Here is a 9296-nt window from a genome sequence, read left to right as displayed (position 1 = left end):
ACCATACGTTCCATTTGAGTAGCAAGTTTTTCTCAACATTCCATTCTGATTATTTGGACAACTTATGGTTGCTGTTTTTCCTATCTTAACTATCCCATAGGAAGGGTCATTATTACATAGACTGCAGTTACCTGGTTAAAGTAAACAGCATTCACACAGTTATTGTCTGAATGTCAAAAATGAGTAAACAGTAATGTGGGCTCCAAGACACCTGTCTGAGGTGTGAAAATGTTTTATGAAACCAGAAGTTATGTTATTTGCCTGATTTATTTTATTCCTATAAATGAAACATATTACTTATTTCACTTTCAAAAATACAATATCAATCATATTGAGTTGACTTCAGGGAGCATTGTTACTATGCTAATGTTTAAATGTCATACTGTATGGTTTAAAAGCTCTGGAACAAAATAATCATCACTGGATATTCCTCTGCAAATTTGGGCACTACAAATTCTTTAAGGAGTGGATTGATTATCTGTTGGCCATGCTCCGGCTGTGGGAACGGTTCTCAGTGGACTTGGAACCCACCTGAGGTGTGCACAGCCGTTCCCGTGTTAATTTCCAATTTCCAAGCGAGCTCCATTCAGGGAATTGGCCAGTTGATAAGAGCTCACAGTTTGGGAACAGAATATAATGCCTGCTGCAGCTACTTAAAGAGATGCAACATCCTTTTAAACTGAAGTGTCTTTCTGTGGGGCAAACATTTGAGGATAAAAACTGCCAACATTTGCTTTGGATGGAGTCTGCCAGAACAACCACAAACTTCACTCTGTCCCTAACTTGTGCAGGAGTTCCTGTGATCTTGTTTGGGGGAGCAAAGCCTTTTCTTGCTCTCTGGATGGGGCATGGCCAAGTGCAATAATTTCCTATGGGAGTTGCTGGGGCGATTTTCCCCAGATACTTTAGGCACTAAAGAGTCTTGTAGGTGGCCAAGATGGGGCCTTAAACTGAAACTCTAGTTTAGGCCACTTTTAGGGCAGGACGCCACCTTGGTAAAGGAGTTGAAGCATGCGCTAGAAACGGCCGCCTGGAAGATTGTTAAGCAACTGATTGCCACTTGAATTGCCTGCTAGCACTCATTAATGAGGCTAACACTTGAACTAATGTCGTCTCCTAACAGCAACCAATTGATTGGGAGTAAACTAGTCATCGCAGAAGATTTTGAGTGCTACTAAAAGGTATATCACCTTTCACTTGCTGCTGGAGATGTGAAGAGGATCTCTGAAGCACATCGAGAGACATTCTGGGACATGTTATCAAGGCTTCACAAATTCTCAATCAAAATTTATTCCAGAAATTATCTCAGGGCTTCACCAAAAAAGAGTAAGTGCTCTGCTACTTTACCTTATTGGACACCTATAGGGGTGACCAGGAGAAAGGGAGTGCTTGTCATCGGCATCTAGTGACAGGTTTCCCTTGGTCTGCAGGAAGAATGGGAGGAGGACATGAGTCCAGGCAGAACAGCACCAGCTGATACAGGAGAGAAGGACAGGAGGGACAGGAGAGCGAGGTGAATTCTATCCCTCCTGCGGGTACAGGACATCCCTCCTCCTCTGAGCCTCCTCCACCAGGACCGCCCAGTCTGGAACCCCGAAAATGGTAAATTTCATCTCTTATGTAATGATGTAACAGCAAAATGTTTTCACATTTTAATAGTGATTACATCTTACCTTACTGCCAGTGATGAGTTGGAGCATCCAATCAGAAGTTAGTTGGAGTTATTCAAGATTATCGCCTCAAGGTGACATTTTACACATAGTAATGAATGGTAGAGAAAATAAAGTGGTTTCTCAACAAATTATAATAAATTTTGCTTTTACATAGCAGTAGATATAACCAACCTTTACACATGTGGATGGATTCGGGTAAACAGACTGTACAGTTCTTCAATTGATCTGCCATATATTTCATGCAGTAGTTAATTTGTTCACATCCTGAAATATTAAAGTGTACAAAAACAATAAGTTAAAAATTCTAAATATTCCACAAAGATATCAATTGTTGGCTTAAGAATCTCAACTATTCCAAACTTATATCCTAGAATGTTACATTGTATGTTACTACCAGTAACACAGCATTCAGAACATTACACTAAATGGCAACTCTTGCTGAGTGAAATGGGGACAGGGTGCGGGGGGGGTTGGAATTAAATTTTCACTGGCTCTATCAGACAGAATCAGGGCAGTAGTGCCCCAACAATTGCAGGTACAAACTTAGCATCCTATTCCCTGTAATGTCAGCCCTTGCTCAGTGGGTAGCACCCTCGCCTGAGTCAGAAGGTTGTGGGTTCAAATTCCACTCCAGAGACTTGAGCGCAAATATCTAGGCTGAAACTCCAGTACAATACTGAGGGAGAGCTGCACTGTCGGAGGTGCCATCTTTCAGATGAGATATTAAAGCAAGGCAAGTTTGCTCTCAAAGGTGGATGTAAAAGATCCTCAGGCGCAATTTGGAAGAAGAGCAGGGGAGTTATTCCTGATGTCCTGGACAATATTTATCCCTCAATCAACATTATAAAAACAGATGATCTGGTCATTATTGCATTGCTGTTTGTGGGAGCTTGCAGCGTACAAATTGGCTTCCCCGATTCCTCCAGTACAACAGTGACTACACTGTGTTATAGAGCTCCACCTATGATGTATTAGGTTAGATGCAGGAAGAATGTTCCCAATGTTGGGGAAGTCCAGAACCAGGGGTCACAGTCTAAGGATAAGGGGTAAGCCATTTAGGACCGAGATGAGGAGAAACTTCTTCACCCAGAGAGTGGTGAACCTGTGTAATTCTCTACCACAGAAAGTTGTTGAGGCCAGTTCACTAAATATATTCAAAAGGGAGTTAGATGAAGTCCTTACTACTAGGGGGATCAAGGGGTATGGCGAGAAAGCAGGAAGGCATGTTCAGCCATGAACTCATTGAATGGCGGTGCAGGCTAGAAGGGCCGAATGGCCTACTCCTGCACCTATTTTTCTATGTTTCTATGTTTCTATGTATTAATAATAAACAGTCATGTGGAAAAGTTACATGATGACAGTTTCTGTTAAGGTGCCATTTTGTAGTGTGTGTTTGTTAGTGGTCTCTGTAAAGATATCACAGTTGGTGACGAGGATAGAATATTTGGATTCCCTAGCTAAAATTTTTGTTGGTGGATAATCCTGCCAACCGACAGAGAGACTTTGAGAGGTGCTTTGTTTTGCAGAATAGCTAAAAAATCGAAGGTAAATTTCAAGCATATTTGGCTTAATTGTCGACGTTGCCAGAGTTCAGATAGCTTCAGCCTTGGGAATAATAGGCCACTTGGGTGAGTTCCATCACAACCGAGAAACTTTCAGAGCATATGTGGAGCGGCTAGACATGTTTTTCACTGCGAATAATATCATCAAAGTCCCCGATGATGAAAGCCATAACCGAATGATTTTAGGAAGGAAACAGTTTATTTCTTGACTTAAGCAGGCCCCGAGATGTATGAAATCTTGAAAAATGTGCTTGTTCCTGTCAAGCCAAAGGACATGCCACTGATGGAGATTCTAACCAAATTAGAGCAGCACTATAGTCCCGAGCCCCTGGAAATTGCTGACACAAAATCAATTAGCTATCCATTCACTGTCATTTCGTAAACTTTCATGACCAAGCATTATGTGACGGCTTTGTTTGTGGGTTGAAAAATGAAGCAATCAGAGGGAAATTGTTGACAACCCCTAACTTAACTACTGATTTAGCATGTCAGACTGCTATGTCGATGGATATGGCCAACCAATACTTCTGAGAATTTTGCCCCATTTCCAGTTGTCAGACAACCGAGGTGAATCGCCTGCAGGCTGAAAGTAAAAGGCACTTGGACCCGAAGGCCTCAGAAACTGGCCAAGGTAACAGTGAATTCAAGTCATGCTATCAGTGCCTGGGACAACACACTGCTCAAAGCTGTCCATATGTGAAGGTAGAGTGTTTCTGCTGCATGAAAACTGGGCATCTTATGAAGGCGTGCCGATTGAAGAGTAAACCGACTTTCAATGCTGGAAGTAGAAATTGCCAGACACTACATAGTATTGAAGAGAAGCAACAGGATGAGGAGGTTCTGGAGATACACGTCATCAGGAGCACAAAGGTATTTAACAGCGATTCACAATGTATTGTCATCCAAGTAGACATTGCAAGAACCAGGATACCCATGGAAATCGACGTGAATCTGTGAGCGTAGTACCGGAATTGCTATATTGTGACCAGTTGCATGATTTTCGACTGGAGAAATCGAAGATAGAGGCTACTCAGGAGAGCAAGTTCCTGTTGTAGGAAGTATCAACATACTGATGAAATACAGGGATCTGTTTCAGAGCTTGCCTCTCATAGTAGTGGCAGGAGACAAGTCTGACTTGATAGGTAGAAATTGGTTGGGATCACTGAACCTGGATTGGAATGAGATTTTTTATGTGGAAACAAAATTTGCAATGAAAGATGATGTAATCAACATCAAACAGCATCCGAACATGACCCAGTTATGTCAATGATGTATGATTACATAGCAAATGGATGGCCAAACCAGGTATCGGAGGAAGATATTCATCCATACTTCGTTCATAGGAATGTATTGTCAGTGGATAAAGATTGTATCATGTGGGGAGCAAGAGTATTATTCCAAATAAGTTCAGGTCCAAATTTTTAAGTGATCTTCATGACCAACACCTGGGAATGTGCTTGACCAAGAGCTTTGCACATAGTTACTTATGGTGGCCAGGTTTAAATAAAGATATAGAGTACATCATCAGTCAATGTACAATATGTCAATCGGTGAACAGGAAACCATTATCAGTTGCATTACAGCCATGGAAATAGCCTTCCAGGGTATGGCAAAGGCTACATGTAGATTTTGCTGAACAAGAAGGACAACAATTGTTCATAGTGATAGATAGTCATTTGAAGTGGGTAGAGGTGTTTCTGATGCGGAAAATAACAACAAGTAAAACACTAGACAAGTTGCGAAGATTGTTTTCTTCATGTGGCCTTCCAGAAGAAATTGTGTCTGATAATAGGCCTCAATTTTGTTCAGAAGAACTTGCACAGTTCATGAGCAGAAACAGTGTGAAACATGCCAAAATTCCACCGTACCATCCTGCTTCAAATGGTGCAGCAGAGCGCACAGTACAAATTGTAAAATGTGCCCTCATCAAGCAAATGTTGTATCCAAATCCAAGGAAATAACAGTTGTCATTGGACGACAAACTAGCAAATTCCATGATTACTTATTGCAATACCCCTCATACAACTACTGGTAGAACACCAGCAGTGTTGTTTCTCAAACAACAGCTACAAACCAGATTCTTGTTGTTAAAGCCAAATTTGGCACAATAAAGACAGAAAGAGCGTCATCATAGAGGTAGAGTAAGAGAGAGGTGTGAAATTAAATCAGAAGGTTAGAGTGAGGAGCCATCACCAAAATGGTTAAAGTGGTTACCAGGAAGAGTAGTGAAGGTATGTGGCCCTCACACATATTTGGTCAAGATGTTTGATCATGGAAAGGTTAGGTTTGTTTACATTGATCATATTTTACCTAAAGATGAGAAAGGGGTTGAAAGTTGGAATGATTCAATTATTTCTGATGAGTCAGACAGTCTTGTTACAAGTAGAGTATCAGTAGCAAATCCTACATCAGATGTACTAGAAACAAGTCCAAGAGAAAGTCAGAATTTAAGTCCGAGTCAGGCAATAAACAGTCTGAAGTTGTAGAGACACCAAATGTAGATCAAGGTCAGCCCTTGGAGAAAAACACTCCTCTAGAATGAATCCACGTCCTAAAACAAGATTGGAAAGTTCTGTTCAAGAACGAAGGTATCCTCTTCGAAACAGAAAATCAGTGGTTAAGTTTGATTTGTAAATATAGAAAAATAAGTTCATGCCTTTTGTTGTGTATACCATGCAAGTTATGTATAATGATTATTTTGTTATGATTACTTCTTCAATAAGGAGGGAGAAGTGTTAGAGAGCTCCACCTGATGTATTAAAAATAAGTCATATTAGGCAAAGTCACATGATGGCAGTTTCTGTTAAGGAGCCATTTTGCAGTGTGTACTTGTTAGCGGTCACTGTAAAGATATCACACACTTCAAAAGTACTTCATTGGCAGTAAAGTGCTTTGAGATGTCATAAGGTCGTGAAAGGTGCTATATAACTGTAAGTTTTTATTTATTTATTTCCACTCCCAATCCAGCCAAGGTCATCCAGAATGGGGCATACCATTGGGCGGCTGGATTGCCCACTTGTTTCAGATAGTAGGGCTCTTTACATATTCAGATTTGGGCTGCTGTGATGTACTATTTTGGGAGACAACTGGTTGGAGTGTGCGCCGTGCAACCTCTGTCCAATTTTACCTGGCAGTACAGCCAATTAAGTAAATTGTCGTATGATTTCTGTGGGTCCATGGGGAATGCTCCTCCGACTTCCACAAGAATGGTTTGGGCTGTTGCCGTGACAGGCTCCACCCTAGCCGAACCCTCACCTCTCTGTGATCAGCCACAGCCAGACTTACCCTGGTGATTGCTGGGCCAGCTATTTGGGCCACCCGACATTGCACCCTTTTGGTGCCTGCAGCTGGTCAGTGTCATGGTAATCAGGGTCAGTCCTCAATATGGAGCGAGCCACCTACCAACACTATGGTGCAGCCGGCTGGCATGCCCCAGCCATTGGCCACCCTGGAGGTAAAATCAGCCCATGGACATCAAGATTGTACGTCCACATAATGATGTTAATTTGACTGATATTCAGTGCAATGTTTAATTTAGCATTGGAAAATAAATTTGTATAAATAACCAGCAGCAAGCTCCATCAAACGTGAAATTCGCAGAGTATTTGATCTGCACAGGATTGTTATCTGAAATATTAAAATCGACAAAAGAATGAAACGATAGATATTATACAGACAATGCAGTTTGGCACACAGATGAGATGACCTTGAATTTATTAATTTAATTGAAGTCTAGCTGACCTCCATCACTAGCCAGTGCCCTTTTACAAACACTTCCTGCTTGACTTCAATAATCACTCTGCTTTCTGTTAATGTCCACAGTTAGATCTAGATGGTGTAGCCATAGAAAATATATTATTAGTTTTGCAAAATATATTGCTTGAAAGGGGCAATTGAATGTACACTTGAGTGGGATTCAGAATGTAAATTTTCAAGTGATTCATTTGGAAACAAATTAACATTTGATAAAGATTTCCCTACATGTGGAATAAGAATGTTTAGGGAAAGGCCCAAATGAGCCTAATCCTCTACTATGGGTCGCAACCTCTCGTACTCTATCCACTTATATTAGAATTCTGAAAGAGCAAACTGTATAGTACTGAGCCAGTCTCTCCTCATTTTTTTTCAGGTTATCCATTATGTAAATTAATTACTCACTAATGTCCAAGAAGGCACAGGTTTATATCAAGTTTCAGTGTGAAGTATGATGCCAGGTACTGGATCACAATCAATGTACAATTTATGGGGTAGAATCTCCCTGGGCGTTCTGCTGATCGTTCGCTGTAAACTTAGCAGAAAATCTATGGAAACTCTGGGGAAATGTCAGAAACAACATTATAATAATCCATTTATAGTGATTTGTTTATAAAACATTGATATACTGACATTAAGACAACATGGAGTTATTGTAAGTTTTATCACATAACTTTAATCACTAGACAATATAAAATTGCAGAAGGATTTTATTTCTTACCATCTTTTACTTCCTCATTTCTCTTAAACTGTGCTTCAGGTGAACACCTTGAGGCCTACAAATTAGACATATGGCCAACAAGTTAAGAAAAACGATTTGATCTTCAAAAGTTTGTAATTTTTCTGCAGCATTTTGTGGTTCCAAAGGCAGTGTAATAGAGTAACATTTCTTCACGCTTAATTTGGATAGCCTTCACAAAGAGCTCTGGATTACATTTGTTTGCTTTAATCCCACTGTGGTATTGCTGTACTTTGAGTCTTATTCCCCTCTGCCTTTCAACTTGTTTCCCCATTCAAGTTTCCAGACCACCAAACCTGTTGCTAAAATCAAGCAAGTTGATCTTTGTACATAACAACTAAAGGGAGCTCCAGAATGTGTTTTTCAATCCATTAAAAAAAATCATCTGTTCTGACTAAATCTAAATATGTTCTGATTCCTGTCTATGAATGTCCTCCAAGGCATTCAGTTGAATAGGCTAATGTGATATTTTGGGAAATTTCCAACAAATGTTTTTTAGGAACCAGCTCGAGGGAGGGGGGCACCAGCCACACTGCACTGCAACAGGCATAGAAAATATAGACATAGAAAATAGGTGCAGGAGTAGGCCATTCGGCCCTTCTAGCCTGCACCGCCATTCAATGAGTTCATGGCTGAACATGCAACTTCAGTACCCCATTCCTGCTTTCTCACCATACCCCTTGATTCCCCTAGTAGTAAGGACTTCATCTAACTCCTTTTTGAATATATTTAGTGAATTGGCCTCAACAACTTTCTGTGGTAGAGAATTCCACAGGTTCACCACTCTCTGGGTGAAGAAATTCCTCCTCATCTCGGTCCTAAATGGCTTCCCCCTTATCCTTAGACTGTGTCCCCTGGTTCTGGACTTCCCCAACATTGGGAACATTCTTCCTGCATCTAACCTGTCTAACCCCGTCAGAATTTTAAACGTTTCTATGAGGTCCCCTCTCATTCTTCTGAACTCCAGTGAATACAAGCCCAGTTGATCCAGTCTTTCTTGATAGGTCAGTCCCGCCATCCCGGGAATCAGTCTGGTGAACCTTCGCTGCACTCCCTCAATAGCAAGAATGTCCTTCCTCAGGTTAGGAGACCAAAACTGTACACAATACTCCAGGTGTGGCCTCACCAAGGCCCTGTACAATTGTAGCAACACCTCCCTGCCCTTGTACTCAAATCCCCTCGCTATGAAGGCCAACATGCCATTTGCTTTCTTAACCGCCTGCTGTACCTGCATGCCAACCTTCAATGACTGATGTACCATGACACCCAGGTCTCTTTGCACCTGCCCTTTTCCTAATCTGTCACCATTCAGATAATAGTCTGTCTCTCTGTTTTTACCACCAAAGTGGATGACCTCACATTTATCCACATTATACTTCATCTGCCATGCATTTGCCCACTCACCTAACCTATCCAAGTCGCTCTGCAGCCTCATAGAATCCTCCTTGCAGCTCACACTGCCACCCAACTTAGTGTCATCTGCAAATTTGGAGATACTACATTTAATCCCCTCGTCTAAATCATTAATGTACAGTGTAAACAACTGGGGCCCCAGCACAGAACCTTGCG

At 41.2% G+C, this 9296-nt stretch overlaps 1 long non-coding RNA gene across 1 annotated transcript; it reads right to left on the bottom strand.

Annotated features, from left to right (window-relative positions):
• LOC139266787 (uncharacterized) lies at positions 1 to 7764 on the bottom strand. Its single transcript, XR_011593771.1, has 3 exons — positions 7710 to 7764; positions 1845 to 1937; positions 1 to 131 (listed from the first exon to the last, which is right to left on the bottom strand). It is a non-coding gene; the product is annotated as an uncharacterized lncRNA (long non-coding RNA).
• Between the last annotated feature and the right edge of the window lie 1532 nt (positions 7765 to 9296).

Source organism: Pristiophorus japonicus, chromosome 7, assembly GCF_044704955.1.
Source record: "Pristiophorus japonicus isolate sPriJap1 chromosome 7, sPriJap1.hap1, whole genome shotgun sequence".
Lineage (NCBI taxonomy): Eukaryota > Metazoa > Chordata > Chondrichthyes > Pristiophoridae > Pristiophorus > Pristiophorus japonicus.
This window is presented reverse-complemented; position numbering and strand designations above follow the sequence as displayed.